Source organism: Rosa chinensis, chromosome 2, assembly GCF_002994745.2.
Source record: "Rosa chinensis cultivar Old Blush chromosome 2, RchiOBHm-V2, whole genome shotgun sequence".
Classification (NCBI taxonomy): Eukaryota; Viridiplantae; Streptophyta; class Magnoliopsida; order Rosales; family Rosaceae; genus Rosa; species Rosa chinensis.
Genome location: NC_037089.1, coordinates 55066395 through 55093866, shown reverse-complemented (window position 1 = coordinate 55093866; position 27472 = coordinate 55066395). Strand labels below are relative to the sequence as shown.

The 27472-nt window shown below is 38.7% G+C and overlaps 1 pseudogene; it reads right to left on the bottom strand.

The window, feature by feature from the left end:
• Positions 1-21449: 21449 nt before the first annotated feature.
• LOC112188628 lies at positions 21450-22848 on the bottom strand (annotated as a pseudogene).
• Between the last annotated feature and the right edge of the window lie 4624 nt (positions 22849-27472).

The window sequence follows — 27472 nt, the reverse complement described above, 5'->3', positions numbered from 1 at the left end:
AAAGGCTTCCGATGGGAAGGAAATGAGTGTGATCTTTGTGACTCGCCGTTGTGCATCAAAAGATTTCCAAACATTACTTGAGGAGGTTTTGGTTGACTGGAATTTCTGTAATTGGATGCTAGGTTGAGAATCTGAGCATGTGGTTTTAGTCACACGTTGACCTATATAAGCATGTCATAGAAGGTTATGAAACAGATTGTTGTAGTTGTGAGTTATGTGCTTATCTTATTTAGGTTGAGGTGACTTAAGAATGTGTTCCTGCTTTGTGGTTTTGAGTTTACTCATACAAGCTTTCATAAGCTTACCGGGTTTGTTATTTGGCAACCCGGGGCACTATTCAATGGTGTAGGGGTTAATCCTGTAGGTTAGGATAATCGTGGCTGAAGCTGAGATCGTGTGCTTACATCTATACAGTAGGAAACCAATTTTGTGACTTTACCGTTGAAAAGACTTCTATTGTAGTAGCTCTGAGGAGCTTTTACTTATTATTTGTTGTGGCAATTTAATTCGTAAACTTATGTATTATTTGACTCTGCGAAGCGAGTCTGTATTGACATAGTGGGTTCAGGGCATCAGTATGTATTTGGTTTAAAAGGAAAAAGTTTTCCAGGTTTTTTGTATTGATGGCTGAACCATCACGCATGTATAATTATGGGATTATATATCGATTTTTATTTGTGTTTAAAAATCAGGGCGTGACAATTTGGAAGGAAACAAATTGCAAATCGTGGCCGAATAAGAATCACAAGAGCTTGCTTTGCTGGTGTCGGCCTGAACTGAGTCGCTGACACTCTCGGTGTAAGTTTCGGGGGTTGCAGTTGCCCTAGGCTGGAGTCGGCGGGGGAAAGCAGGCTGGTATTGTCTCTGATTGTATCAGTAGGAAACCCTAATTAGAATTTAGGGTTTCTAGCTGGGCTACGGGGTACTGGGCCGGGTGGATAATTAGGCCTAGAGGCTGCTGGTTGAGGGCCTATGGCTGCTGGGCTGCTAGGAAACCCAGCTAGGATGTTTGGGTATTCATCGGCTACGTGAAGAAGACTGGGCTAAGTGCGGGAAACTAGTAAAGCTCTCATCTCTGACAACTTGGTTGACATTCATGTCACTAAAGGGAAGGTGCCCAAGAAGAAGGGTCATCCCCTGGATGCCAGAACAAACCCAAACCCAAACCCACTTCAGCGGGTGTGGGTCCCAATGTAGAGGAGTTGGCAAATCCTCTCCTAAAGGGTAGTAGTTCTACATCTTCACTAGCAGAAGATTACTGGGATGTTGCAGTCAGTGCTTCATAACAGTGCTTTGCTCGGAAAAGAAGTAGGACTATATTTTATTGTTATCATTTTCTTTGCTTTTTCCAACTTTTTTAGCTCTTCTTTGTTAATAAGTCTCTGCTTCTCTTGGTAAGGTTAAGTGGTTGGGCTTGGTTTTCCAAGTTCCTTTTGCTTTTTGTATACCTGGCAGCAATGATGGTTTCTTTTCTCTGTTGGTGACAGCCTTGAGGGGAGATTGTTTATTCACCGTTAGGTTTGTTTCTTTTTGCATAGCCAAAGTGTGTTAGGGAAGGGGTTTTTTTATTTTTTATTATGGTCGTCCAAACATAGTTGTTGTCAATTTTAATTTAATACTCGCAAGTGCACGATTCAATTGTAGGATAGATGTGCAAGCACGAGGTCATTCCCTCAAGGACTGATTGAAACAATTTTGCAATGGCAAGTGTGCTTTACTTAAGTGAAACAAACTGATTTTTTATGATGATTGAGTTTTAAACAGAAAATCAAAGAAAGGAAAACTGAAATTAAAGACAAGAATGAGCAATGAGATTTAAACTCTAAAGAAAGCAGATTATGAAGATGCTAAAGCATTGAATCCACCACCTAATACTCCTACCCTATTCTCTAGTTGATAACCATTGAATTCTCTAGATTTCATGCTAAAAATTTCCGTACATAAGCCTTATTGATCCCAGACATACGCCAAAGTTCTTCTAACCTATGAATTCCAACTTATTGATCCTGTATAGAACTCAAGTAGCCAAACTATAATTTACTCCACTTAATGATCAGGTTCAACCAAACATGTTCAACTCCATTAAACACAAAAGAACTAGGAAATCATGCAAACAACAATATCGACTATGATCAAGGACTTGTATTCTTAATTCACAACTCTTTAATCACAAGACTGAATTATCTTTTGGCACCCTAGAAAACATCTACTCATTGATCAAGCATCATGTTCTCCAACCAAATAACTCATAAACAAAACCTAGGTCTTATTGATCCCGAGCAAAGATTTTGAATAAAAATTCTATTGAAACGGTGATTAAGAGTTTAACATAGAAATCCAGAAATTCAATAGCAAACCAACTAAATAAGTAGAATAGTCATACTAGGGGCTTCATCTCAGCCCTAGCCTAGAAGTTTGGCAATCCATAACTATGAAAAACATGACTAGAATCAAAGAAAACATGAAACAAACAATGGAAAAATTGAGGAACTCGGGTCCAGCGATGGTGAGAGCTTCTCTTCTCCTTGTTCTCTGCAGAATATGCTGCCTCTTGTGTCTCCCTACGTCCTAGGTTTTCTGCCGAATATGTCTCTTTCCAATCCTACTTGACTTGGGCTTCTTCGGTCTTCTAGTCAAACTTGGAATAGCTTTCTTCTCTCCAAAGGAACGCAGGGTTATTAAAGTCAATGCACGAAATTACTCCAAATATGTCAATTACGTTCAGCCTTGTTCCATTCAAGTGCTAAGAACAACGGACTTGGGCCTCACTAGTTAGATTCCCAAAAGATATGCAAAATCCGTCAGAATCTGCCTTCCCGAACTAGGTTCACTTAAATCATCATAACTTCCTCCAGAAAAATGCGAATCCACTTCCGTAAAATTCCTTAGAAAGCTAACATCCGTATCTTTCCAATGGTATAAGGCTTGCCTGCTAATTCCTTCTGAGAATGTACAGTTTAATCTGTGAAGTTGAAGCAAAACAGAGACAATTCTGGACGCTCAGGATAGCAAGCACCCTTTGATTTTAAGCTCCAAACCTTTCTTTTCTCCAATTTAACCTACAAAGCACAAACACAAAGTAAATGACTCAAAAATGACAAGAACTAAGCCTAGAATCCTACATTTAAGGGTATAAAAATGTATGAAATTATGAGTTATCAATAGTTGTCTGTATATTTGAGCTCAAAGCTTTGAAGTGTAAGGTTACTACTTAAGGGCTTATTTTCAGTCCGTGGCTGGCTTCTTGTAATGCTTGCTTCATCGATCAATGAAATTGTTCTCGTTTCTCCTAAAAAAAATAAAAGTATTTATTTTTTTTTTTCTCTTTCTTTGTCATCATTTGTCATTTCATATAAAGGGTACTGCAAAGATGGCCCCTAATACAAAGGTTTCGTTTTTTGTCTGATTGCGCTCATCTAGCGGCCCGCGGAGGCTGGACTGGCCTCTGGCCTTCCTATTGTTTGTGGTCCGCTGCTAGAAAGGTGATGAAGGCTAAGGCTCGGGGCAGCTCTTGAGAGATGGTGGATACTTGAGGCTTTGACAGACGGGTTCAGAGGTTTTTCTGTGCCATATCTTTCAAACACAGTGGCCGGTTGTTCGATTTATGTGATGTGGGTGATGGATTGGGATGAGAGGTGGCTGGATCCCGACCTACTTTCCTTCCAAGCTGTGTCGGGATGAGAGGCCTATATTATTTCTCGTTTTTTCGGGATCCTATGTTAGTAGCTTTTACTTTCAATAATTCCCTAAGTTTTTTAGGGATCTAAGCAATTTGTTATGTCTCTAGCGCGTCTGGAGTAGTACCAAAGGAGGAATCCCTCTATGTCTACGTATTTAACTATCTAGTGAATGGGTCTATTGATATGTATCATTGTGGGTACTACCACTATCTTCTTGTCTAAATGCAGAAGGGTATGTAACGGCCTATTCTGGCTTATGAGGCAATATATATTGACACCTAGTTTGGGTGTGATTCAAAAATTTTTTTGTCTTTTCATATAAGTTGACAAAGTTTAATAAAAATAGAAAAAATATGGAGATCCAAATACTAAATTTGGAGGTCCAACTAGAACCACCCTAGACAATTTCATTCTTAAAAAAAATAAAAAAATAAAAACAGAGAGAGAAAGAGAGAAACATTCACGTATTGACCAAAAGTCCATAATACACATGACAACCCTTGTTTAGGGATCCATCCTTCAGGAAACTCTAAACTTTAATTGAAGGGTTGAAGTTTCGAGTGAGCTCGCCGCCCAGACCTTCGACCTCGATCACTTTGGCCTTCATCTTCATGGTGACACCGTCCGGGATGCCCTTGGTCTCCGTTCGACAAAAGCAGTGCCACCGTCGGCGCCTAATGGCGGCGAGAATATGGACGTCTGCACTTTTACTGCATTGCAAACATCCTCTTATGATCATATATATATATATGTGTGTGTGTGTGTGTGAAGTTCGAGTTTTGGGTCACTTTTCGGTCGCATATCCACATCTCGATCGTTCAGTTTTTAGGTATTAGTGTATACATCATCTCTGCAAATTTTCAGCAAAATGATAATAGTTAAGCATTATCAATGCCTTAAAGCTAGTACAGTTCAAGTTGACAGATTCAGTCCGTCCATTGGTTTAAACGAGTGAGATACCCTAACGATTATCAATTTGGCTGAAAATTTGCAGAGATAATCTATACACTAGTACCTAAAAACTAAACAGTCGAGATGTGGATATGCGACTGAAAAGTGACCAAAAACTCGAACTTCACACATTAATTTTAAAGCAGAGCTCCGCTCTAGATAAAAAAAAAAAAATATATATATATATATATATCTTCATAGAAAGTAGATTCGTTGCTATTGTATTATTCTTCACACAACTTCGAATTCTCAAACCAGGTATGGAGTCTAACTTTATTATGCCAACCTTTATGACTTTTGTTTGATTAATCGGGTCATTTTGGTCGGTTTACGTAGTTTTTCACAAAAAATCATGCACGAGTACTTGAGTTTTTCATCTTTTTTGGTAGGTTGGGACAGACTATAACCTAAATCAAGAAGTATTCGGATGCAACATCGATCAGCTATTTAGTTCATCCCAGTTTTCTTATTGGTCAAAATGGTACATGCTCTTGCTGCACCAAAGTTTTTCATGCCGAGATTGCAATCAACCTTTCCTTGTTCAAAGAAACCATGTTCCGGAGGTAGAGGAAATAATAACTCTGCATTTGTTACTAACATTCATGGTAAAGAAGACACAGAAGCTGCTGCGAAGAGGAAGTTTGATCGGGTTTGTGACACTTTTGGTGAAAAATCAATACAGGATGGTCGTGTTTTTATACACAACTTTGCAATTAGATTGTACTAGAAAAGGCAACCGCGCGATGCCGCGGGAATTGGATTTGTTAGTTGTTAACAATTTTTTTATGTAGTGCTTAGTCGTTAAACAATTCTTTTTGTAATTCTGATAAAAAAATGTAGGGGAAATTACTGGTCACTCCCTGTACTTTTAGGGCGTCGACAGTTCAGTCCCTGCTATCCTAATTTCAACAAGTTACTCCTCAAACATTCAAATCTCACACAATTTGGTCCAAAATGACTATTTTGCCCCTCCCTTCCTCTTTTTAGTTTTTATTTTTCTCTCATCTCCCCCCCCCTTCTTCTAAAATTCATAATTAATTCATACGAACTCCGATATTTACGTTCCATACATGTACGAGATCGTATCAATGAGCTCTACAACTTTTATGAGGAAAGTTTGACCAAATTTTGTATGTATAAAAAGTCAATTTCCACGACCCCCCCTAAATAACATTCGTTTCGAAAATCCCCTTTCCTCTAAAACTCATAATTAATTCATACAAACTTTGATTTTTGCTTTCCATATATACACAAGATTGTATTGACGAGATCTACAACTTTCATGAAGAAAATTTTTCCAAATTTGGTATGTATAAAAAGTCAATTTTCACTACCCCCTAAATAACGTTCGTTTCGAAAATTCCCTTTCTTCTAAAATTCATAATTAATTCATACAAACTCTGATTTTTGCGTTCCATACATGCACGAGATCGTATCAATGAGATCTACAACTTTCATGAAGGAAGTTTTCCCAAATTTTGTATGTATAAAAAGTCAATTTTCATGACCCCCCCCTAAATAACGTTCGTTTCGAAAATTCCCTTTCTTCTAAAATTCATAATTAATTCATAAAAACTCTGATTTTTGCGTTCCATATATACACGAGATCGTATCAATGAGATCTACAACTTTCATGAAGGAAGTTTTTCCAAATTTTGTATGTATAAAAAGTCAATTTTCATGAGCCCCCCTAAATAACGTTTGTTTCGAAAATAAAATCGATACAAAACCGAATTTCTCGTACAACTACTTATGAAATAGTCTCAATATTCATAATTCAAATATTCGATATGTCTTGGGTTGAAATGTGCATAGTGAGAGAGAGAGAGAGAGAGAGTGTGTGTGTGTGTTATTTAGGGGGCGGTCGTGAAAATTGACTGTTTATACATACAAAATTTGGAAAAACTTCCTTCATAAAAGTTGTAGAGTTCATCGATACGATCTCGTGCATATAAGGAACGCAAAAATCGGAGTTCATATGAATTAATTATGAATTTTAGAAGAAATGAGGGGAGATGAGAGAAAACATAAATAAAAAGAGGAACTGAGGGGCAAAATAGTCATTTTAGACCAAACTGTGTGAGATTTGAATATCTGAGGAGTAACTTGTTGAAATTAGGATAGCAGGGACTGAACTGTCGACGCCCTAAAAGTACAGGGAGTGGCCAGTAATTTCCCCAAAAATGTAATAGATCATAGTTACATAAGTTTGAGAAGTACAATTTTAGAAACAAAGTTTTTATAGTGCAAGTTTTAATAAGCTGTTTGAACAGATTACACATTTGCGAGAACTACAATTACAGAAATATGATTAATGAAACTCTTCCATTTTTAAGATTTAAAAAAAAATCTACTTTAGGTATCATTTGTAGAAATTTACAAATACAAAACAGAATTGTTCTCTCACAAAAAAAAAAAAGACAGATTGTAATTTTAGTTAAACATTAGGGGCAAAACCGTCATTCCACTGTTACATAAACAGTGATGAACAGTGGATCCATCTTTAATATTATGTATAATGACTTTGGACTTGATGGAAAAGCAAGTTTAAGGTCCATGATGAAACATGTACAGGTACGTAGGTGGTACTTTGGTTGAGGGTCAAAAGAAGCTTCTTGATTGTTCTAGGTAGACTCATGCTCCAGTTCGAATCTATTGGTGAGTCAAAGTCCAACATAAATTTTTCATCACCAACAGCAGCTTTGGAATAACTGTCTTTCGCTTAGGCGGTTAGTGTGTTAATATTTTAAATTTCGACTTTTTAAGTCAGATTGTCTAAGTTTATATTTATAATTCTTATTTTAATCATTTGACTCATTTCTTATAAATAAAAAATAAATTAACTTTTATATATATATATATATATATATATATATAGATTTGATAGAGGAACAGGAATAAAATCAAGTAAATCCATCGTGCATCACAAGGATTTGTTAATAATGGAATGATCAAGTCAAAGAAGATCACCGTTATTGACAACGTGTCCCCTTGCAAGATATGCAATGATTATGCAAGCTTCAATCATTAATTAAATATTAGTTACTAGATTTGACTAGTCCAAGAACGCATCTATTATATTTATTCCTCCACTATATTTTGCCTACCATTCTTCGGTGCCTACCGGTCTAGTCTCTAGCTACCAGACTACATTTAGGCACATTTACCGATCAATTTATTTTCATTCGGAAACGAAGTTTCTTGTGGTGTGTATTCCATGCACGCATCAGAATTTGCAATATGAATTGATATAATTTTTTTGATATTAAAATATATAAAGAAGTGGATTAAATGAATGACTGTTATTTTTTAGAGATTAAAATAACCGTCAGTATAATTGCACTATTTGTGCATACAATCCTCTCCAGATCCATTATTGCAACCCAAATATCAATATCTTATCCAACAAGACATTAATAATCATATCTGCATATAAGCTGGTCCAACAAAAGAGAACAGCAATAATACCAATAAAAATTAAGAAGAAGAAAACAGGAAAGAAAAACTTAGCTAAAGATGCCTAAAAGCATTAAATATATGATCCAAGCACGACTAAACTCGTAGTGAGCACTAGCTAGGGTTTACCCTAGCCAACAGAGACGAGCTCTTCTCTCGACTATCACCGATGCCTTTGTCGGTTTCAGTCCCAGCCGGTGGTGACTTTCATTTTGTAAATCAGCTTGAGCTACAGGCTACAGCTACATACATTACAAGAAAAGAAAACAATGTAAAGCTCTAGGCTCCAATGGAAAATGATGCTTCTCCACTGCCTTGCAACAGAGAAGCGGTGTTGATCGAGAATGAAAGTAGATAAGCTAGTTATAGCACGAGCTATAGTTTAATTTAATGATTTGTGACCCTGAACCAAATCTAGCAAGCTTGCTGTATAATTGTATGTAAAATTAGCAATGCAGCCCAACCTGGCTAACCTGGCTACCCGCAGACAAGGAAATTACAGTATAAGTTATACTGTTATAACATGTAAGAGGCTAGGACAAATCCCGAAATTATTGATTTCCCAGAATGTACTATGTGAAATGAACGTGATTGAATAGTCACAACAGCCCACGGATAACAACATAAGATACGAGTAAGTACATAACAAGACAGGTCGAGCATCTTATCTTATTTGTTGAAAAGTAGTCTAGATTCATTTTCACTTCTTTTACTCTCTTTAATTTGTGGTCATGACTCAGGAAAGCTGAAAATATCGTACAACTTTTTTGGTAAAAGAAAGAAGCTAGAGGAAGAATACTTTTTCTGCCAAAAAGACAGTAACCAAGTGACAACCTGTCTATTTCTTTAATTATTATTATTATTATTATTATTTAAACACCGTATTAATTTTAGAGGTTTATTTGATCGATTAACAATAATATACAAGGACGTAGAATAGTGTTGGGCTAAGTGGGCTGCAGCCCATGCAATTTTTTTTTGGGGTCTCATTATATAGCTAGGCTTTTTTTTTTTTTTTTTAAGAAACAAGGACGTCAAGCTTTTAATTGAATAAGATTCAATTCATACAATGATCGAACAACTAAGAAGCTATTTAGGCCTAGGGGAATAGGACCATTCCACCTAGCAAATACATCAGAAAATAGAGCCAACTTAGCAAGCTTGTGTGCTGACGAGTTGGACTCTCTAAATACATGGGAAAAGAAAGCAGAAGGAGTAGAAGACAAAGAAACCTGATATCTGAGACTATTCTACCAAAACCAGACCCATTCTCCTCATCACACTTAGATGCTTCAACCAATTTCAAGCAATCTAATTCAAAAATAATAGGAGCCAACTAAAACTCTGCAGCCAACTCACAAGCCTCCCTACCAGCCATAGCCTCCACAATAACTAGGGATAGCACATTAGATATTTTGCCACAAAATCCACCAACAATTGAGCCCTTAGAATCTCTTATTAAAACTCCAATACATACCTCCACAATGAGTATCCTGATTAAAGGCACCATCAATATTGGCCTTTAGCCAACCACTAGGAGGAGGAAGCCATGACCTCCTTGGTCTAACAGCACCTCTACTACGTCTGGAAGTAGATGACCTCAGTAACTGAACAAAGTTGCGCACCTGAAAGTAAACCTGATGCAAAGTTTTGAACTTCCTAGACCATAGTCTTTGATTCCTTTCCTTCCATATAGACCATAGAAGAACCAACAGAAGAGCAAAGTCATCCTTAAAAAGATCTCCAAACAATATTGGAGCCACGAAGTAATGGATATTGGGGGCAAAACCTCATGAAAAATTCGATCAAACTCCGGAAACAATTTGAATAAATCTCGCACAAACCAACAATCTCTACTAATATGTTCTACTGCTTCATCATTAGTACTGCAAAAATAGCATCCATCATCAATGAACACATGCCTAAACTGCAGAGTAGAGATGGTAGGTAATATAGAAGAACAAACACGCCAGGTATGAATTTTTATTTTACCTAGCACTTTAGCAAACCAAATATGCTTCCACACCTGACAACCCAAACTGGAATTAGAAGAACCCGATGCCGTAGGGTGGAGCAATGTTAGAGCTAGCCGGTAAGCACTTTTTGTAGAAAATCTTCCTTTGGAATCATAATGCCAAATCATCTTATCCTGAACCATACGGTGACTAAGAGGAATATACAAGATCAATTATGCATCCTCAGCAACAAAAGTAGCTTCAACAATTGGAGAGTTCCAAGTTAAATCATCATTAATCAGTTCCCGTACCCAAGAAGAGAGGAATTAGCTCGAAATAATAGGTCAAAAATTCACTGGTCTGGGAATCCAAGGATCCTCCCAAATACAGACAGCAGTACCCCCACCAATCTGCAACCTCAACCCTCTCATAAGCAGAGACCGAGCCTCCAAAATTCCCCTCCAACAAACAAAGGGTGAAGGAGTTAAGGAAGCACCCCAAAAATCACCTTGAGGGAAGTATCTCACCTTGAACAACCTTCCTAACAAGGATGAGGGATTGGGAATTAATCTCCAACCTTGTATTGCTAAAAGAGCGACATTATGAGAATATAGATCTCGAAAACCCATTCCATCCTCCTCTTTGGGACGACAAAGTCTCTCCCAAGATATCCAGTGAATCTTATGGTTAGCAGCTTTATCAGCTTTACTCACCTAAGGGACAGTTTTAAGGGACTATGAGGGACAAATGCATCTCAACTACATGTAAAAGAAGAAATCATAACAACTTAAATCTGTGCATTTATTTTCAGCTATCAGATTCACTTGTTCCTCACAGTCCATTAGGTGAGCAAGCCTTTCAGCTTTACTACCCCACCAAAACTTTGCACACATTTGATGTAAAGAATTACCGAAAGATTTAGGGAGCAAGAAACAGCTCATGGAGTAAGAGGGAAGTGCCTGAGCCACAACCTTGATTAATAAATCTTTACCTGCACCACTCAACGTACAGTTTCCCTTGCCAACCTTCAAGTTTCTTTCCAAGCTGTTCCTTAATATAAGCAAAGGTCTCAGTCTTGTTTTACGAACTTACGTAGGCAGACCCAAATACTTTTCATGCTTAGGAACAATATCAACTCCCAGATGAGCAGCCAACTCCTGCAGAACATCAGAAGGAACCCCTTTACTGAACACAATTTTGCTCTTAGAAAAATTAACCTACTGCCCCAAAGCAACCTCATAATCCTGTAGCACAGATAGGATATGTGAACACTCCTCAAACGAAGCTTTCCCAAATAGAAAACTATCGTCAGCAAAAAGTAGATGATGAATTGTAGGAGCCCCATGAAAAACCTGAATCCCTTGGAGGAGACCTTGGGTGGCTTTCTTTTCTAGCAAGGCTGAAAATACTTCTGCACAAAGCAAGAATAAATATGGGGAGAGAGGGTCACCTTGACGTAAACGTCTAGTAGGAGCTAGATAACCACAAGGTTTCCCATTGATCAGAAAAGAATAACGAATTGTGCTGACACACTGCAAAATGATACAAACTCATGAGTTATCAAACCCCAATTGCAGTAGCACTGCTTCCAATAACACCCATTCCATCCGATCATAGGCTTTACTCATATCTAATTTCAAAGACATAACTCCCTCCGATTGGGCAGAACTCGTATGAATGAAGTGAGTTACCTCATTAGCAATGAGAGAATTATCAGTAATCAAGCATCCAAGAATGAAGGCGCTTTGAAAGGGTCAGATGATCTTTCAAAGAAACTTTTTTAATCTGTTCGCAATCACTTTAGAGAAGATTTTGTACCACACATTGCAGAGTGCAATTGGACGTAAATTAGAGACCAGTGTAGGGTTTTTCACTTTGGGAATCAAGCATACATGAGTATAATTAACAGCTCCCACCAATTGACCTGAGTATAGAAAGTTTTGAACAACGCTCATGACCTCAGGACCAACCGTATCCCAATACTTTTGAAAAAATAGAGGAGGCATTCCATTTGGCCTCGGAGCCTTGGTAGGGTACATTTGGAACAGAGCCACTTTGATTTCCTGCTCACCATACGGTGCACAAAGCTCAATAGTCAATATTCATTTCATTTGACACTCTAGGTTCAAGTAAATCAACCACAGAATATATAGCTAGGCTTAGTTAACCTAAACCTCACGTTGCTGTTATCCTGGTCTATTCGTATGGTGTCTTCTTTTTCCTCTTCATATTAGCCATATTAGCCGACCGATTTAACTCAAATCAGAGAGTCTATCCAGGCCAATCCTAAACGATTAAGCCAACTATCGTACTATTAACTCTTAATCAACATTCTGTTCAAGAGGTATTTCATTTTTTCTCTTTAGTTCTGACATCTAAGTATAAAATTTTAATTGTAGAGTTTTAATTTGAATGTATTCTGAATTTAGGGCAGAAACTACCAAATTGGGCTTGCAAATACCAATTTCATTTACAAACATTGGGGAAATTTTTAGAGATGTAAGTGAAATTGGTATAAGAAAATCTTTTTATAAGTTAGTAACTTGAATATGATTAAAGAAAACTAAATTGGGAGATAATTGAGTCGTGCTTTCATTGATAATAGGGGTCTCTTTATATAGAGAATTACAAGCATGGAGATAGAGTTATACATGGAAACATAATTGTACATTAATTGGATATCTCCTAAGATTCTCCAAGAATATCTCTAATATAAACCATATTTCAACTAGAGCAAATAACCTCGAGTTTGGGCCAGACACATATTCTGGATTTACTTGAACACGTTATCAGCACTCTCATTAAAAACCTTACTAGAACTCTCATGACCTTTGTCATCAGGGGGAGATGCAGATATCAGGGGGAGATGTCTACATGTATGGTCTCGAAACGTGAATGGTGTGTTGTGCTCTTTTTCCCCTTTGACCAAGATTATTTTTGTCCCACAGGGTTTTTGTTACTCGACAAGGTTTTTAATGAGGCAACAAGAGGAGCACCACGTTTGGGCAACACAAGGGGCAGTGTTCAAGTAAATCCAGAATATGTGTTTGGCCCAAACTCGAGGTTACTTGCTCTAGTTGAAATAAGGTTTATATTAGAGATATTCTCGGAGAATCTTAGGACATATCCAATCAATGTACGATTATGTTTCCATGTACAACTCTATCTCTATACTTGTAATCCTTTATATAAAGAGGCCCCTATTATCAATGAAAGTACGTATCAATTCTCTCCCAATTCAGTTTTCCTTAAACACGTTATTAGCACGAAGCCTTAACCCTGAAGCAAATAGCCAAACCCTGATTCAAGAAGCTAGAAACCTTGAATCCAAATACAAAACCTTGAAGCCTTTTCTGCCACCACCTCACACCTTGAAGAACTCGATCCCAGGAGTTCATAACTTGCGGCCCCACCACAAGAACCTGCCAGAAACCTACCGTACCGGGCGGAAACCCACAAGCTCCATACAACTCGCAGCAAATATTCCACCGGTTCACCATCTTCTAGATCTCCAATTTTTACCAAATTTTGGTAGCACAAGCCTATCAAGCTAAAGATTCAGGAACCGGAAGAAAAAGTACAAAAACCTGCCTAAAAGTTGGTGAACTGGCCGACTAAATCTTCTACAGAAAACCAGCAGAAAAGAGAAGAAAAGGAAAAAAAAAAAAAGAGGAAAAGAAGGAAGCCCAGAGGCCCACTGACAAGGCCCACCGCCATGTCAGCTTCCAGGACCTACTACCATGTTAGCATCAGACCCCACTACCAAGTCAGCACCCAGGGACCCACTGCCGCGTCAGCATCAAGACCCCACTACCACATCAGCATGGACCCCACTGCCATGTCAACGACCGATTGACCGATTCCGATCAACTTTCCGGTGACTTTTCCAGCCACCTATTTCAAGGTACTTTTTTACTAAAAGTTCTCATTTTTTTATGTTTTATTCAATTTCTCTTCTTTTTCTCGGGGACTTGCAACATCCCTTCTTCTACGCCCCCTTTCTTCATCATAGGGGAGACCAAATTAAGCCGAACTGTGGGGGTTCATGCTCACTCCAAGCTTGGAGCTTGTAGAGTCCTCCAAACTTAAAGTTTGTTGAGATAGAACGATCGACCGCAAACATCATTGTTTCGATCTAATCCAACCCCTCTTGGAATCGAATTTCTTGGAAGCGACTACGCATGGAAATTCCTAATTTCTTGGAAGCGACTACGCTCAGAAATTTTATTTGTTTCCGTGGTAGCCTTTTTTGCTCCGAAACTAACCCTAATTTATTGTTATCTTTCAGGATGAGTAACCTGAACAAATTGGACTTTTCTCCATTGAGAACAACTGGCTCTGAATATCAAAAGTGTGTTCGTGATGTCTGCCAGCATCTCAAGGCCGATGGAATCCTGGATACGATTCTCGAGCCTAGCCAGGACGTGCTAACTGTTGAGCAAGCTCAAGGTTTGGAAGCATATAGAGCAGCCTTAGAGGCAAATAAGGCTAAAGCCATCATCCTAATGACTCGTCATATGGATGATTCGCTCTAGTACGAGTGTATGAATGAAAAAGACCCCAGAAGGCTGTGAGTCTCACTCGAAGAAAGATTTGGCAACGTCCTTGACTCCTTGCTTCCTGACCTAGAAGTGAGATGGCATAGCCTCCGCTTCTTTGATTTCAAGTCAGTTCTTGACTACAACTCAGAAGCGCTTCGCATTAAATCCTTAATGGAATTTTGTGGTAAAGAGATCACAGATGCGAGAGGGAGGCAACGCCTCTGGCCATGTTGATGTCACCACCAACACTAAGAGCCATCTAAATGAGGCTTTCAAAGCGCCTCAATCAATGGAGTTTGAGCAAAGAGATGTATATTCTCGATGTGGAGTGTCTGATCATTGGGCACACATTTGTATAGCTCGTGAAGAACTAGTCACCGCCTACAAGGCATATTGTGAAGCAAGAGAAGCTCACTATGTGGAACAAGAAGATCAAGAAGATGTTCTAGAGTGAAGGGTTGAAGACTACAAATCTGGCTGAGATCAATTGATCGCCAATTCTGTTTAAGTCTTTATTTTTCCAAGAGATGTAATAGGCAATTGCCATATACTTTGTAGTAAATGCCAATGGCTTAGTCTTTCTTCAAAGTAGGCTCACCCAAAGTAAGTGTGATGTCTAGGAAGGTTTTGAGATTAGTGGTACTTAAGTGAGCCTTGCTCCACCGACATCTCTTTACTCACCTGGTCACATATATTTTCGAATTACCGAAATATGTTAGACGACTACCATTGTTTTGCATTAGCTAGCATTTTGGATTAGATTTTCTTTGGATAAAGAGACAATGATGTAACTCCGTTGGCTGAATAAAATTTCGAGTTCTTTTTATTATGACTCAATTTTGATTCTGAGCATATTACTTTTGTGACTACGATGACTGGGTCATCAATATTAATTCAAGGACATGGAATAGCCCAAGTTCCCCCTGCCAAATGACACCTTGATTACTGTCACAGAAACTCTCTACGATCTTAGGGAAAATCATACCCTATGAATAGCCAACGGATTCCATGCGAAAATGCATGTAGAGAACGGAAATGAGTTCCTTTGCAATACCTCTAATGATTGCGAACAAAGGTTCATCTTAGAGAAGTTTGTGTGTCTCTCTAGTATACTCTATGTCACTATTCGAGCTATTAAATTCAATAAAGTTATGAGAGAAGATCTCTTGGATTTAGACGCATATTGGCTTTGTCAAGACAGGATAGGTCATCCTAGTCATGATATGATGATCCATCTACTAAAGACTTCACATGGACATCCTTTCTCTTGAACGACATGAAGCATGAATCAAAAGTTGATTCATGGACTAAGTGTGACCGACGCTGCTGCCTAAGGCACCGCCTCCGTCCACCACCAGCCTATGGTTGGCATAGTCCCTATCCATAACGCCATGGATTGGGTCCATCATGGTGATGGCGCCCCAGGTGATACTGCAATCACCAACTTGCTTCAAAATAGCGTTTCAGACGCTCAGGCCTAATCAAAATTCTCATTGGTTGCTTCTAAAGCCTCTCGCTTGTTTTACAAAGCCCGTTCCTTAGCAAAATTAGGACTGAGACCGTCCTATGCAAAGGATATGAAAATACTCATTATGTTCTTACATAGAATCCGTGGGGATTCTGTGGACTAGTTCAACCAACTTGCAGACGCTTAAATATTTCATGATGTTGGTTGACACGCAAACACGCTGGTCACGTGTTTTGCCATTGTCCACCTATAAATGTTGCTTATGCTCCACTCCTAGCACATATCATATCACAACGGGCTCACTCCCCAGATCAACATATTCAGTCAATTGGATTTGACTATGCTAGAGAATTTACATTGAAAGACTTTCAATGGATATTGCAATGGGACTGATGTTGGACATCATATTCTCATGTATACACCCAAATGGTCTTGCGGAAAAGACTACGATGGTAGTCCGGACATTGGTAATGCGCACCAATCTCCTTATATCCGCTTGGGATGATGTAATATCACATGCAACTATGCTAATTCGTCTATGACCCACCGCCACTCAATGTACCTCTGTGTTACAGCTAGTGACTGGGTACAAGTATAGTACTTACGCATATTTGAGTGAGCCATTTATGTGCCAATTGTGCCACCACAGCGCTCTATGATAGGTCCTTACAAACGAATGGGCAACTACGTTCGATTTGAGACTCCAACAATCGTCCGCCACTTATTGCCCTTGAAAGGTAATCTCATTACCGCTAGATTTGCGGGTTGTCACTTTGATGAGACAGTCTTCCAGTCGTTAGGGGGAGATAAGAACACGGATGTTCAGCAGGAATGACAGGAATTGTCGTGACTTGTCCCCACTATGTCTAATCTCAATCCCTGTGACGAGATCACTCAAATATGCTGCAAACATGCCTGCAAGGAAGTACGTCCCTACGAGAGGACATAGCGCCACCCTACACGGAGGTAGGCATGACGCCAACGCCAAAGATAGTAGCACTCTGGCATTATAGGCCATGGCCCCAGCTATGATGTGTGGGAGGCCCATGGGTTCGAAGAACACTTTGGCACATCCTAATCTTTTGATCATTAAGACTCAAAATCCATCTCATGAGAATTTTCCGGGTTAGGGTTATCATTGGGGGACGCCTCAACGTTAGAACCTATTCCTGAGAATATAGAGCTCTATGAAAATTACACTAGTGTACATGAGACATGGGATAGAAACTCCATCATAATTGATGATGTAGTCACGCACTTCGTTGCACATGAGTTTGTTGAGTCAGATGATATCGAACCACACTCTGTTAATGAATGAATGCCAACGTAGAGAGATTTGGCCTAAATGGAAAGATGTGATCCAGGTTAAGTTGGATTCTCTAACGAAGAGGAAGGTTTTCTAGTCAGTGATACCAACACCTCCTAACATAAAACCTATTGACTAATGGGTCTTCGTTAGAAAGCGTGATGAGAAAAAGAGATGGCAATCTCGCCTTATGGGGCAAGGCTTCTCACAAAACGCCCTGGAATCAACTACGATGAGACATATTCTCTAGTAATGGATGTCATTGCACTCCACTACTCCACTACCTTGTCAGTTTGGTAGTTTCCGAATAACTGAACTTGCAGCTTACAAATGTGGTCACTACGTATCTATATGGGGATCTAGATACGGAATATACATGAAGGTTCATGGTGAACTTCATTTACCCAAGTCAAGTGGCTCTAGACCACGGAGCGCTTTTACAATAAGGTTGGAATGCTCACTAAAGTGACTACTTGATTGGGAAGGGATATGCCCACGCATTTCCATAACAAGTTTCGGATTCTATCGCGGTTCATGTTGGACATGATCTTCATTAGAAGCCCTTAAAGAGTTAAGGGAAACCGTTGAACACTTGAAATCCTATTTTGAGATGAAGGATTATGGGAGAACACGATTATGTCTCGGTTTGGAACTTGACCATCGTGTCGATAGATGCTTAGGCATTTTGACAAGGTCAAGCCTTCAAGCACCCCCATGATCGTCCGTAGTCTTGATCCTGAAAATGATCCTCTTCGTTGAAAGGATGATAATAAAGATGTGCTAGAGGCAGGAGTGCCTTACTTGAGTACAATAGGCGCATTATTGTACTTAGCTCAATGCACAAGATTGGACATCTTATTTGCCATGAACTTGTTAGTTAGATATAGCTTTGCACCAACGTGACGCCATTGGATTGGTGTAAAAGATATCTTTCAATACTTGAGATGTATGATTGATATGGGCTTGTTCTATCCCTACAAAGAGATGATGGATTCGGACCCATAACACACCAGGACCGCCGCCAACATTGGCCTGTGTCCATTCTTCCCATCCCAAAACAACATGTGTTTTGGAAAGTTTTACTGATGTTGGGTATCTCTCTGACTCATACAAAGGTCATTCCCAAAATGGTTAAGTGTTCACCGTGGGTAAAGACTGTGATATCTTGGAGGTCTATAGAAATAGATCCTAGTCGCTATATCTTCGAACAATGCAGAGATTATTGTTCTTCATAAAGTGGTTCATGAATGTATATGGATTGGATCCATAATTACGCATGTTTGAACAATTGTGGTTTGAAGCCTACCATAGATAAGCCTACGAGCATTTAAGATAATGCTACTTGTTTTGAATGAAGAAGCAAATGCTACATCAAAAGCGACAACACGAAGCATAATCAACAACAACAAACTCTTCTCAAGATCAAAGTGAACTAGGTTCGATCTGAGGACAGTGTGGCAGCCTTGCTCACTAAGTCATTGCCTAAATTCCACTTTCGAGAAACATGTTGGTAGCATTTTTTGCGGAAGTTATCCGAACTCCCATGACTGTTGTCATCAGGGGGAGATGCAGACATCAAGGGGAGATGTCTACATGTGTGGTCTCGAAATGTGAATGGTGTGTTGTGCTCTTTTCCCCCTTCGACCGAGGTTATTTTTGTCCCACAGAGTTTTTGTTACTCGGCAAGGTGTTTAATGAGGCAACGAGAGGAGCACTACATTTAGGAGACACAAGGGGGAGTGTTCAAGTAAATCCAGAATGTGTCTGGCCCAAACTCGAGGTTACTTGCTCTAGTTGAAATAGGGTTTATATTAGAGATATTCTCGGAGAATCTTAGGAGATATCCAATCAATGTACGATTATGTTTCCATGTACAACTCTATCTCTATGCTTGTAATCCTGTATATAAAGAGGCCCCTATTATCAATGAAAGTAGGACTCAATTGTCTCCCAATTCAGTTTTCCTTAAACATAATACAATTTTTAGATTTTAGATTTCCAGCAATTTTTAGATATGGTTTGTATACCAAATTGGGCTGGAAATCTTGAATACAATACTAACTTATTTTATGTATACTTGAACATTGAATCACTTCTAGGTTGGTTTTTTAAGAGTTAATTACTGGTTACTCCCTATAGTTATAGGGTTTCATCGTTTCAGTCCCTGACCTTCGAATTTCACCTAAAAAATCCCTGAACTCTCAATTTCCTCCCATTTTGTCCCTGCTGTCAAGCTCTGTCTAAATTATCGGTTAAATTGCTGACGTGGCATTCCTCACGCGCTGAAATGTCTAATTTACCCTCACTTACTTTTTTTTAAATTTATTTATTTTCTTCTCTCTCTCTCTCTTCTGGTTTTCTTTTTTTCTTTTTACCTCTCTTCTTCCTCCTCTGTTTAGATCTGTCTTCTTCTTCCAAAAATAAACCCAACTCTCTCCATCTTCACTTCCTGCTCCCTCAACCTCCTCCACTTCTCTTCCTCCATCCACCATGAAGAAATAGTCCTAAGCCGCACACTTGGACTCCAGCATCGACGGCTATGAGGACCATGTCACCGCTGCCGCCGCCGCACCCATTTCCTTTCTCGATCTCCGGCGAAACCCTTTTTCTTCCTCATGATCCTCTTCTTTCTCATCCTCATCCTCGTCAATCACCAAAACCCCCAAAGATTTCGACTTTCCACAACCATGGCTTCCTCTACCACAGACGACCTCAAGAAAACCCTCGGCGACCTCAACAAGGACTCCTCCATATCCCTCCTCTCCAAGCTCATCGGCGCGGCCAAGTTCATCCATAACAACCCCCCTGACCTCATTCCTCAGGAGGACCGAGTCGTCAAGCACGTGCTCGCCTCTCTTGCCCCTTAGCACCACCACCGACGGCGGACCTTTCCTCATCAATCACGTGACTTACCACCCCGGCAGCGGCAACGTGATTGTGGAGTACCCAGGGACTGTGCCGGGGAAAGTGCTGTCCTTTGTGGGGTGCCACATGGACGCCGTCACTGCCAATCCTAATGATTGGGTTTGTTCCTCTGGTTCCATTGTTTCTAGTCTGAAAGTTTGTTTCTTTAATTGAATTTTCGGTTGTTCGGGTTTTGCTCTGTTACTGTTGTCTATGGTTGGTTTGTTAATAGTCTGTTTATCTCAATTTGTAATTGTGTTGATGATTTAGCTACGCTGATTCGGAGACCGATTGAGTGTTGTGCAAACGAAGCTTGCTGTGTTTTTAGATTAATTCGAACAGAGGAGGAAAGAGATGGAAGGAGAAGAGGTAAAAAGAAAAAAAAGAAAAACAGAAGAGAGAGAGAAGAAAATAAATAAATTTAAAAAAAAAGTGAGGGTGAATTAGACATTTCAGCGCGGGAGCGTGAGGAATGCCACGTCAGTAATTTAACGGATAATTTGGATGGAGCTTGACGGCAGGGACGAAATGGGAGGAAATTGAGAGTTCATGGACTTTTTAGGTGAAATTCAAAGGTCAGGGACTGAAACGACGAAACCTTATAAGTAATTAACTCTTTTTATAATGTTACTATCCGACAAGCCAAAAAGATTTAAGACTTCGCATTCTTTTTTTTCTTTTTTTTTTGAAAAAAAAATGTAGTCCGATTGCATCTTAACTTGATATATTTTGTATATTTAACTTTATCATTTTTTATATGTAGTAATGAAATCTACTTGTTCCAATAAGTTGATTTTAGATTTTAGATTGTACAAAATTTAATTTATTTATATTTCATATATTTTGAAATTTTTAACAAATTAGTGTTTTGTCCAATCTAATTCGAAATTCTGGCTCCATCCCATAAGATACAATTGATTAGTTGGACATAAAAATAAATCTAATACAGGCTAAGAATAGTTTTTTGAGCAAAAATAACCTCCATTGATACTAAAACTCCAATGGACACATGAGTGTTAACTGTGTTAAAACAACAAAAATAATCAGCAATGCATAAAGGCCAAACTTACTTTGATAGTTCCCCAAAGGCAAATAGAAATAAAAAAAGTACGAAATATTAATCAGACGAAAAAACGAAAAATACAGTTATCCCAAAAATAAAATTTTTCCAGAGAGAATAATTTTATAGCTGAATTCTTTAATTTATTGATACATAAGTGAATACATACACATACAACCCCACCTCATGTCTGCAATACACAGATTTGTTGCAGATGCGTACCCAAAAGAACAAAATCAACTCTGCCGCGAGGTCGATCACACAAACATTAAAAATAATAATGATAATTATATTGGAAAAGATAAAAATGAAGTAATGCAAACGCATACGTACGTCTACAGATAGCAACGTGTGTAGATCAGGCTTCGAAGAAAACAGACAACATGATTCACTCAGCTGACTTAAACCGGTAGTTGGCATAGGAAATAGTATGCCGGCTAAAGCTATGATGAATGAGCTCCGCCTTGGCTTTTTCCCCTCCGGCGGCCCCGATGGCCGCCAGTAGGGGATAGAAATGCACTGGTCCATCCGGGTGAGCCATCTTGGCGTGCGGATGTTTCTCCAAAGCCTGGTTCACCTCATCGTACCTTCCGTTGAGCAGCGCGTCCTTGACATAGTCGTCGAACTCGAGAGCCCAGTCGGCCACTGTGCCGCCGACGTTGTTGATGATGAGGGACTCCATGTTGTGGGTGACGCTTCCGGTGCCGATGATGAGAACTCCTTGCTCCCTGAGAGGAGCCAGGGCCTTGCCCAAGTTGAAGTGATAGACTGATAGGTTCCGTTCTCGTGGGACTGGATGGAGAGCTGGCACACCGGCACGTCGGCTTCGGGGTACATTTGCATGAGTGGGACCCAGGCTCCGTGGTCGAGGCCTCGCTTTGTGTCCACGTGGAGAGGCTTGTACCCGGCGGCCACTAGGACGTCGTTCACCTTGGTGGCCAGTTCTTGAGATCCCGGAGCTGGGTACTGGAGCTGCAGGTGAAAACAGAAAATATATTATTAGCCTTATTTTCTTGAAACTCATTCCAATCAAAGCATAAGAAGCTTCAACACTAGGGTACGTCAACGCAAAGCCTTGACCTATATGACTTGGATTCGTTCAAATCAATACTAACTCTATGTAACGTGATCCATTATATATGAATTATGGAGATCAAAGTTGATCTATGTACGTACCTCGTACATCTCGGGCGGGAAGTCTTCGAAATCGTGGATTGTTTCATGGCGGTCGACGACATTGATGGAGGGTTCGTTGGTCTCCCAGTGACCCGAAATCACGAGGACATATTTGGGCTTCTCCGGCAAGATCTTCTCCCTCCACGACTTCAAGAAAGTTCTGGCGGGTAATGTGTCGTCGATCAGCACCAGCGGTGCTCCGTGAATCAAAAAGAATGTATCAAACACTTCCTTACCCATCTTCTTGGAATTAAATAGAGTTATAATAAACTAATAAAGCTCGATCGGGTTGGAGAGTGAATGAGCTTTAAGCCTCTATATATACACACAGCACTGAGATCATCCTCAACTTCAATTATTTGTTCATGCTACTATATATTTTTATTTTTGATCAAATGAGGAATTCAAGATATTATTTTACCTGTTATTGTGACCCACATGGACTGACTAGCTTAGTGAGTTGTAACCAAAACTTTTTTTTAATAATTTTTTGCGTGGTTTTAGTTGGATCTCTAAATTTGATATTTGGACCTCCAATTTTTTTCAGTTATTAATTGACTTTGTCAACTTATATGAAAAGACAAATAAGGATAAAGAGAGAAAAATGAATTAAATAAATAAGTAAATACTCTTCTTACCTCCTCCAACCAAATATAACATTCAATTAAGTTTTTTCCCCCGATATTTCCTTATATTGCCTATATAATTTTATAATTTACTTAAAACAATTAAGTAAAAATAATAATTTCTATACATGTTCTATCGTTTATTACAAATTTAAATTCAAAACAATCTGATTTGGAATTTTCTTAAACTAAATTAATTGAATATTATGATATAGTTATTACTTGATATCTTCTAACCCAATACCGTTGAAATCATCTTTTATCAAATTCAAAGGGGTTCTAATAACATATCAAGATCGAAAACCAATCATCTGATTAATTTTAGTGGAGGAGAGACCTACTCATAAGAAAGCAATGTCATGTGATTTTGATTCATTTTTCTTCTCGTAGTTGAAGATAGAGATAAAAAGTAGAATAATAGATTGTTGAATCTCACGTTCAAGGGCATTTTGGTAAAAATAAAGAGGTCTACTTAGTTTTTCAAGTATTATAAAAAGTAAATTAGAGGTGTATTAAGTATGAGAGGTCCAAATAACAAATTTGGAGGTCCAACTAAACCACCCAAATTTTTTATAATACCATCACATGTGCGAAGTTACCGCTCGCTGCTTTTAAAGTTCATTTAAAAAAAATAATTATAAGAGAAAAAAACTATTCATAAACCTTTTTCGATACAATAGAAACAAAAAATAATCATGAATAACCATGTGTGCCACGCATCCCTTAATGCGGCCGTTTGGTAACTATTAGTATTGCATCAGGAACTACGTACCTTCAATTGGCCCATCCCTGAGTATAACCATGGTGTTTGGTAACTATTAGTATTGCATCTGGAACTAATTTGTTGTGTACCTTCAATAATTAGCCCATCCCTTTATAAGCTTGCCCAAGTATAACTATGGTTTTTTTTTTCTTTTTTTAAAAAGGAACAAATATTACGACTTAAAACCTCTCAAACAACCAACATTTAAGAAAGGGAAAACATCACCAATGGTCACTGAGTTATGACTTATTCGACACTTAACTCACTGTATTTTCAACAATATTACTTAACTCACTCAGTTTTACATACTTCTTTCACTTAATTCACTATCGTTAATTATACCGTTAAAAACTATTAAAATTGAGGGTATATTTGTCTAAACACTAAAAAAATTCATTTCTAACTTCTTCTTTTTTTAAGAAAAAAAAGACAATTTTTTTTCAAATTATATTGAAGTTAAAAAAATCATTTTTTATTAGAAATCTCCGAAATTTAAAAAATTGAAAAAAGTCTAATATATGTAAATTGAGGGTATATTTGTCTAAACACTAAAAAAATGCATTTCTAACTTAAAAATTAAAAAAAATGACAATTTTTTTTCAAATTATATTTAAGTTAAAAAAAATCATTTTTTATTAGAAAATTCGGAAATTTAAAAAAATTGAGAAAAAGTCTAATAAATGTAGTTTTTTAAAGTTAAAAATGATTTTAAATGTTTTGACAAATATACCCTCAATTTTAACGGCTTCTAACGGTAAAATTAACGGCAGTGAGTTAAATGAAAGACGTATGTAAAACTGAGTGAGTTAAGTGATATTGTTGAAAATACAGTGAGTTAAGGTCGAATAAGTCATAACTCAGTGACCATTGGTGATATTTTCCTTTTAAGAAATTAGAAAGGAAAGCCTGAGAAGTAGTAAAGGAGAAAGATGGGTTCCAAACTCGCGCAGGGTATTGATGGTCTGTTAGTGTGTGTTTCCGTTAAGGACTTTAGACTAATGGATACTCCAAGAATCCCCTTTGCTAAGTAATGTTTTTGCCGAGGTTTGCAGTCATAAAGAGAATCATTAAGAGGAAGTCCAGAGCTATCAGGACTTCACTTCTTTGACGCTTAAGTTAGAAGATAGTAGAGTCGGCCCTGAGGGCTGCCACCTGAGGCAGCCGTCTCAGGCCACCGGCTGCCTGGGGCCTCGGAGGATTTAATTCTGCATATATGTAATATAGTATATATATTTTTTTTTTCCTTCCCTTGACATAAAATGATTTGTTGCTTCAACAGAAGTGATGTTATTTTGCGTCCTCACCACCAAGGTTCGAACTCTAAGTCTGTTCACTTCTTTTTGTTTGTTTCTTTCAATTATTAAAGTCAATTCCTTGAGCCCAGTTCGGACCTTGCATACCCTTTTTTTTTTCTTTTTTTTTTTTGGTATTTCAGAAATTTCACTTATTTTTGTTTATTTTCAATTAATTAAGTCTGTTCAGTTCGAACCTTGCTTCCCCATTTCAGGCTTTTTTTTTTTTTACATTTACTTTTATTCTCTCTGACTTTTTGAAAGATATATTTACGTTTATTCAAAACACATGATTTTGTACTGTTATGGGGCGCAAAATATGCATTTATGTATGTATGTATGTATGTATATATATGTAGGAGGCCACATTTTAATTATTTGCCTCAAGCCGTTGGAATCTCAAGACCAGCCCTGAGTTGAGCGGAAGCCATATATGAGATTGAGAAGAGTGATGAGTGATCAATACCTCGAGCATAGAGGCGAGGCCCTCCTTATATAGCGTTGGAGGTTGTTGAGGTCCATACCAGTTGTCTGGCCGGCTCGGCCTGGAGGATCGCACCAGTCTACGTTTGTGGATGCTCTCGCTCTTCTTGCGTGGTCGCCACTCTTGTCATGTGGGACAGTCTTTTATAACCGCATGGGCATGCCCTTGTAGGCTCAGCAAGTGGGCCCGCCTACAATAGGGTCGCCGCCAAGAAGTTTGGCTCTCTCTTAACATGTTTGATAACTATGATATGTAGCTTCTTGGTTAACCGCTTGATATCATAAATAATGGATCTCAAGAACTTATATAGTACCAGAAATAACATCGATTAAAAGTTTGGAGTCACCCCCAATCTCTTAATGCGTAAAACTCTGGATCGGAGCTGCCTGAAGTCTAGCTCTTAAGGATAGACCTTCTACTAGTAGAACATCGGCATAGTTTAATCATTTGCAAGATGCTGAAAAAGGAAGCCCTTCTACATTCCTAGATAGTAAATACAAAACCTCCAGCCGCTTTTGAAGATGATAGCACAGAGCCATCAAAGTTAAGTTTGATATAACCTTCCTTCGGCCGGCACCACTTAATTATTCTGGATATAAAGGACTTTTGGGTAAAAGTAGGATTAGATTGGATATAGCTTTTATAAAAAGAAGCTGTAGCATAAAAAATGCGAGTTGGAATAAATGGCTTATGCCTAAAAATAAGGGAAATTTTTGCTAACAATACACCAACTAAAAGCCACTAATAATTTCTATACATAAAGTTCCAAATCTTAAACTTTAGTACACCAATCCCGACCAACTATTTGTACATGTCGTGACTAACGCCATTAGTAAAGGTGTCACCTGTCATAATTTAAGGGGTACTTTAGTCTCTTTGGACTTTTACTCTCTCTCTCTCTCTCTCTCTCTCTCTCTCTCTCTCTCTCTCTCTCTCTCTCTCTCTCTCTCTCTCTCTCTCTCTCTCTCTCTCTCTCTCTCTCTCTCTCTCTCTCTCAATAGAGCGTATAGCTAGATGGCTTGTAGCTTGCACCCACCTTCTTCAGACCCAATTTCTCGCCCACAACACCACCTCAAACTAACCCACCTCCATCGCCCAAAATCCCATCTTTCACAATAGTTTCTTAATCTAGAACTTGCCCACCACCGCCCACATCGAAATTTCCATGAACTTGCCCACCATCATCACCCAAAATCCCATTTATATTAATAATGGCATACTTGTCTTCCAATATTTACTGGAGATTCTCCAAATGATGTTGTAATCTTGTTCTCCAATACCAAAGCCCTCTCACTTCCTCTTTGAGCTCAACCAAATAGTTAGAATCATACACACCCACTAGATCAGGAAGAGAGAAAAAGACGAACACAATCAAATCAAAAGCAACCCATCTGAGTAAGAAAAAAGAAGAGGGCACAGGTTCAATCCATCTCAGCCACCAACTGTTCCAGATCATGCAAACGAGAACCAAAGGAGGAGGAGGAGGAAATGGAGGCTGAGCAACGACCGGGAGATTTCAGCGACGGGAATTATGGGAGTTCTTCGATTTGGGGTTAGGGTTCTTCATTTGGGACTTTTCCGTTCTGGAAATTTCAGGGTTTGAGAGAGAGTGAGAGTCATGGGCCTTTTGAAGGTGGCGGAGAGGTATGGCGGCGGCCTTCTGCAGGTGGCCTATCTCCGGCTTAGTAAGCTTCAGGTCGCGTCCATGGATGAAGAGAGAGAGAGTCCAGAGAGAATTGGAGAGAAATGGCTAAAAAAAAAAATTGGAGACTGGAAACTTGTGAAATTACTAAATTACCCTCTGACAAAT